This window comes from Lagenorhynchus albirostris, chromosome 18, assembly GCF_949774975.1.
Source record: "Lagenorhynchus albirostris chromosome 18, mLagAlb1.1, whole genome shotgun sequence".
Lineage (NCBI taxonomy): Eukaryota > Metazoa > Chordata > Mammalia > Artiodactyla > Delphinidae > Lagenorhynchus > Lagenorhynchus albirostris.
Genome location: NC_083112.1, coordinates 4,549,803 through 4,555,802, shown reverse-complemented (window position 1 = coordinate 4,555,802; position 6,000 = coordinate 4,549,803).

Here is a 6,000-nt window from a genome sequence, read left to right as displayed (position 1 = left end):
AGGTTGTCCCGGTCTCACGGCACCCTAACATATTCCTTTATTGATTAACTCTGTAGTATTCCGTTACTGAATAGTCCTATGATATTTCCTATTTCTTTCTGATCAACCCCGTGGGATCTCCTCTACGCGTCACTCCAGTTACAGTTAGGTGGCCGTTTGTGTGATGAGCCTCTTCCCCGGCACAGGAAGCCCCATGAGAGCAGGCGCTGCCTTGCCCTGACTTCGCCCTCCAGCACAGTGTGTGGCACATACTCGAGTCTCAAGAAATATTTGTTCAGTGAATCGTGGAAATAGTGAGGCTAATGGGATTCTAGAACTTCCCATGAGTACACGTCATTTTGTTGTAGAGCTGGGATGTGAACCCAGGTCTGTTTGACTCCAAAAGTCAAAACACATCATAATTTGTGGACTGAAGTTGGGAGGGCTGCCCCATCCAACCGATCAGTAATATCTGGACGAATCCGATGAGAGCTCAAGAAGACTTCCCAGAAACTGGATTAAAACTCGGGTTCCTGTAGCTCTGCACTGGGACGCCTCCCAGAAAGGCAGGGAAATGATAATATTCCCTTTACCCAGGCAATTGTAAAACAGATTCACGTTGACATGTGTGCCCAACATGGTGCTAGAGAACAGGGATGGGATGGGGTCAGGAGACAGGAGGCTATGAAAATGTATAGTCTCCTGGAATCCTCAGAGAGCGAGATGGGCTGGTTCTAACTGATGAGGTCTTTTCTCATCAATGAAGTATATGCACTAGGAAACACTTTTTATTTCAACCCTCATGCTAAATCTTTCTAAAATGGATTAGTCCACTTTTATTTTATTTTTTTGTGGTACGCGGGCCTCTCACCGTTGTGGCCTCTCCCGTTGCGGAGCACAGGCTCCGGACGCGCAGGCTCAGAGGCCACGGCTCACGGGCCCAGCCGCTCCGTGGCATGTGGGGTCTTCCCGGACTGGGGCACGAACCCGTGTCCCCTGCATCGGCAGGCCGACTCTCAACCACTGCGCCACCAGGGAAGCCCTAGTCCACTTTCTTGCAATAATAAATACTAGCTGCTAAATGAGATCTCATTTTTTAGTGATGACAGAATCTCACGGGGCCACTGAGGCGACAGCTCTGGCCATCCAGCACTGGAATGGTGAGATGGAGAGAGTCAGGTCCACAGAAGGGAACGCTGTGGGTCAGTGAGCTGAGGACGAGCCCAGCCTCTCCCCGACACGCAGCTGGGGAGTGAGAGCAGAGCAGTTAATCCAAGCAGACCTGTATGTCTTCACCTGAAAAATGATGGTGATGGACCACGTTGGTGTCCATCGCGTTGTCTGACTGCATCCCACATTTGAGATGATTGGTTCTCGGAGTATGTTTATATAGGCTTAACACAAAGTTTAATGAAAAACACCTACTCTTCTGTGATACATTTTAATTTTTTCTTCTATTTTATTTTCTAGGAAACTTTGCTCACTGACTTCAGAACCTGCTAATAAATTTCAAAAGCAGTTTGGAAACCACCATCCCCATTGTTGCTGTTTACGATTGTCAACAACGAACTGGCTGAGTCAAGGTAAGCCCAGCATACGCTGGGATGTATTTGCCGTTTTGAAAGCGAAATGTCCTCTTATCTTTGTCATTTGCCGCATTCTTATAAAAGGCCAGTGGGAAAAAAAAAACCTGCTTTCTGATGGAGAATTCTGGCGGGGTGGTAATTCTCGTTGACTGAGATTAATTTCACTCCCTGAGGACGCATAGGAAAATGAGAGGTGGGCACAGTGGCATGTAATCAAGGTCAAAGACATGGGCAGCGAAGAGATGGAAGTGGGGAGGGCAGGGATGGGTCCTCTCCTCCGCTGCCTGTCGCTCAGCGGTAACTGGAAGGGCTGATGTGTGTGAATTTGCTGTTGGGAGTTTCTATGACTGCGACACTTAGGTTTGTGAATCCCTGAGCTCCTGCATTGTTAAAGGCTCTGGGACCTCCAGGGTGGCGATCGATGCAGAGGGGAACGTTCTGCTCGTCCAGTGGGACCCCGGACCTTGCGCTGGACAGCAAATCCCGGCATCGAAAAACAGCTCGGGACTGGGTTGAACCAGGAAAGTCGGCGTAGACCTTGCCTTTGAGACCTTGAAGCAATTGCGTGATTGAAAAATCTGCCAACTCTCGTCCTCGTTTCCTGGGGTCCTAAATGAGCTTTCAGTTTGCTGAGGCTGGGAAACCACAGCCCCAGAGGCTCACCTGCAGCCACGCCCAGCATGTCCTCCAGCCTGGAAGGGTGTGGCTGCCTCTGTGGATCAGAAAATTGGAACAGAGGAAAAAACAAGGCCTAGGGCACCCTCGAGCGAAGGACAAGAATCCGGGGCTCCTGGCTCCTGGCCCAACCCTCTGGTATTTAGTCCTTGTGTCTGAGCGGAAGCAGGCTCACAGGAGTGACGACAACATCTTAGTACCTGAGCATGTCATGAGCACCTGCTGTGTACCAGGCCCTGCACCGAGGGCTTCATGTGCGCCCATTAACGTCATCTCAGAAAGCAGACTCTGTGAAGCTGGTACCATTTTATCCCTGGTTCCAGCTAAACCGATTAAGGATGGCGGGAGGAGGCGGCGGAGAGTCTTCACTTCCTCCAGGCCCAGAGGGACTTTCAAACTCCAAATTAGGGAGCGCGGAGCCGAATGCGTCTTATTGAAGGAAACCAAGATGGCCTTTGCCCAGAGTCCTCTGAGTCATGGATAAACACATTCGAGAAGGAAATGAATTCAATTGAGCTAATTCAAATTTCATGCCACTTAATTTTAATAGGACAAATATTAGCCCGCCAGTAACACTTTTAAATGGTTGGAATATGAATACATGCAATTCGATGTTGAACTGAAGATATTATCTCACCATCATTGAATCTGATTCGTCTCAGGGGAAACGAAGGAGGCATTTTTAGTGGCCACGGAGGTGGCTGACTGAAATTCTAATAAACCTGGGAACGGATGAATAAAACACTGTCCCGCAGCCAACCCCCAGGGTTTCAGCATCTCTGAAGCACCTAGGGGCTCAGCCCAGGGCAGGTACATGACCCCTTCTCTTCTTCATCAACGTCCCTGGGGCCAGGCACAGAGCACGCGTGATGGGGATCATGTCATAGGTCACCCCGCTGCAATTGCGGCTCACTCCCCTTTCTCCCTCACTGCCCTGTGATCCGGTGACAGCAGGAGTCATGTCCCCATGTCTTCTGGGGCTTCGTATCATGGCCTCTAACCCAGTGCCTTTGGATGAATTATTAGCGCTGATGGCCAGTATTGCCTCGTGCGGACGCCGACCTCTGCCCTCACACACGTTCCTCCACCGAAGACTCCATCAGCCTGCAGGTCCTCCCAGACCTCACCCCGCAGCCTTCATTCCAGCAACAATCCTAAAATAACCGCATGCACGTCTGACGTTCGCCAACCCTATAGCAACATTTCCAAATAAATTCTGGGACGTGTTCAAGGGCATTCCAAGGGGGTGAAGAAAGAGATCCCGGGCTAAGAAAGTGTGTGAAAGCCCGGGGTGAAACTCAGTGAAATGCTTCCTTAGGGAAGACTTCTCGGAGCCTCTAACGTGCTACCAAGTGCTGTAATTTTCCTAGAAGGACTTAACGGCGTTCAGCTTTTCTGTGTTGGTGAGGATTCCCCAGAGGCAGACCCTGAGACAAAGATTCAGTATAGTAATCTGTTTTGGGTGTGATCCCAGGAAACGTGGGTAGGGATAGAGAAGTGAGACAGGCGAGAGAATAGAGCAATGAGCAGGGTTTTAAAGCAAGTTACCTGTAATGAATGGACTGGATGTCTGTGTCCTCGCAGTGCATATTCTGAAGCCCTAGCCCGCGTGTGGCTGTATTTGGAGATGGAGCCTTTATGGAAGTAATTCAGGTTAAATGGGGCCATAAGTGCGGGCCTGATTCCATAGGGTTAGTGTCCTTATCAGAAGAGGATGAGGGCTTGCTTGCTGTCTCCACATGTACACGTGCGCTCACCGAGGAAAGCTGTGGGGGAGCTTAGTGAAAAGGCCAGAAAGAGGATCCTCACCAGAAGCTGAACTCTGCCAGGACCTTGATCCTCCAGAGCTGTGAGGAAATAAAATTTCACCGTTTCGGCCCCCCAGTCCGTGGCATTTTGTTGTGGCCGCGCAATCTGACTAATACATTCCCATCGCGAGTAAGGAGCTTAATTCTGCTGAGAGTCAGAGGCAGACATGCACCGGGGACTTGGTTAAACCCCAAGGAGACAAACTGGGGAGGTTGAGGCCGACATCTCCGAACAATAACAGGATATAAAGGGAGCTTCGCGTGCTGCGGGGATTGGCGTGCCTGGAACCGGGTGGGCAGCATAAACAGAGCAATTCCCACGTCCTCTGGGCCGCAGGGGCTTCTTCAGTCTAGAAAAATCATGCCACTTGGTAGTCCTGAGACTCAGAGAGGAGAGAGGGAGGCGGGATACTTATACAATTCCCATCCGGGGCATGAGCTTCCCGGCACTGTCGACCTGCGGCGCAGGTGGCAAAGCAGCCTCTAGACCAGAGGAGGTCCTCAGGCTGGAGATGCACGTGCTGGGTTCTGGAAGCTGCCTGGTGCGCCCTGAGGGGCCAGGGGACGTGCGGGGGGGTCGACAGCACCCGGTATGCTGTTCGGCCTTGGACGAGCGTCTTGTAGACAGTGATGTTCCTTGATGCAGTTTGGAAAGCTCTGCTCCAGACCCATTTCAGGCCGCCCAGAAGAGTTCGATTTCCTGTCAGCATCTGTCCACCTGCTCGTACTTATTGGTATTAGTTTGCAAGGGCCGCCCCAACAAAGTGCCTCGGACTGGGTGGCTGAGAAAACCGCAATTCATTTCCTCAGTTCTGGAGGCTGTGACTCTGAGAGCAAAGTATGGGCAGGGTTGGTTCCTTCTGAGGCCTCGCTCCTTGGTTTGCAGACGGTCACCTTCTCCCTGTTTTCACATGGCTTTCCCTCTTCCTGTGTGAGTCTGTGTCCTAATCTCCTCTTCTTATAAGGACACTAGTTGTATTGGGTTAGGGCCCACCCTCATTTTAACTGAATCATCACTTTAAAGGCTTTCTCTCCAAATTGAGAGACACTCTGAGGTACTGGGGGCTAGGACTTCAACATACCAATTTTGGGGGAACATAACTCAGCCCTAAGCCATGTATCCCTCCACTGGCATCAAGGCAAGTCATTTGAGAAACACCAAAGGGCTGTGAAGCGAGCAGGACCTGCCTCAGACCCAACCCTATAGACGGGCGTGTCTCAAAGAACATGTCCCTCTGAAGGGAGTTCTTGGGTCACGGTGGAGACGCTGACGGAGGCCCATCCAACCACCAACATCCCCAGCAGAGTGGAGCACGTGTTACAACTGATGAAGCTACGCTGACATGGCATGTAAAGTCCACGGTGCACATTAGAATTCACTGTGCTGTCACACATTCTGCAGGTTTTGACAAACGGATGACACGTACCCACCATCGCAGTATCAACGAGAGTCGCTTCACTGCCCTTAAGGATCCTCTGTGTCCCTCCTGTTCATCCTTCCCCCAGCCCCTGACAACCATCGATCTTGTTACTGTCTCCATAGTTTTGTCTTTTCCTGAATGGTTGGAAGTAGCCTTTTCACACTGGTTTCTTGACTTAATGAAATGCATTAAGATCATGTCTTGAGAGCTTCTTTCCTTTCAGCACTGATGACATTCCATTGTCTGGATGTACCACAGTTGACTTTTCTATTCACATACTGAAGGGCATCTTGGCTGCTTCCAAGTTTGGGCAGTTACGGATTCTGGGTGTATTTTGATGGTAAAGTCAACAGAATTTCCTGACACTTTGGGTATTTTGTGAGTAATGGCCCCAAAGAGGATGCCAAGGCATTTGGCCAATGCAGCTGAGAGAACAGGGTTCCCGTGGATCCCCGCACACACAGGAGGACGGGGAGATGATGGGCTAACAGTGGCCACACCAGTAATCGTAACTCTCATTGACGGACCTTA